This window comes from Etheostoma spectabile, unplaced genomic scaffold (assembly GCF_008692095.1).
Source record: "Etheostoma spectabile isolate EspeVRDwgs_2016 unplaced genomic scaffold, UIUC_Espe_1.0 scaffold342, whole genome shotgun sequence".
Classification (NCBI taxonomy): domain Eukaryota; kingdom Metazoa; phylum Chordata; class Actinopteri; order Perciformes; family Percidae; genus Etheostoma; species Etheostoma spectabile.
In genome coordinates this window covers 722,772-723,384 of record NW_022605589.1, presented here as the reverse complement: position 1 = coordinate 723,384, position 613 = coordinate 722,772, and positions in this window count along the sequence as shown.

Sequence of the window (613 nt, the reverse complement as noted above, 5' to 3'; positions counted from 1 at the left end):
AACAGCAGCCCAGACCTGTCTGGCTGGAGTCGCTTTGTATGGTGACCGGCCTGTTAATGTCATAATACCTCAAAACGGGCACTGCCGTGATCAGTGTCTTGATCTCCTGCATGGCCGCGTCGTGCTTTGGCAGCCAGTGCCACTGTACATCCTTATCCAGCAGCCTCCTCAGACGTTCACAGACCTCAGACAAGCGAGGCATGGACTTGGATAGGTAGTTCACAAACCCCACACAACGCTGCACGCCTTTAGTGTCTATGGGGTTGGGCATGTCCAGAACTGCTCTGACCTTATCGGGGTCAGCTTTAAGGCCATCGGCCGAGAGGACATGTCCATGAAAGCGGACTTCCCTAACTCGAAATTGCAGCTTCTTCAAACTCAGCCTCAGTTTAACTTCTCTGCATCTGTCCATCAGTGCGGTGAGGTTTGCATCGTGATCTCGGATGGCATCTTCCTCCGTGTCACCACAGCCCACTATTAAGATGTCATCAGCTATACTCAATCCCATTCAAGCCTACCAGGAGCTCATGCTGCTTCCTCTGATACAGTTCTGGTGCAACAGACACGCCAAAAGGGAGTTTCAGCCAGCGTTTCCTGCCCCACGGTGTCCAAA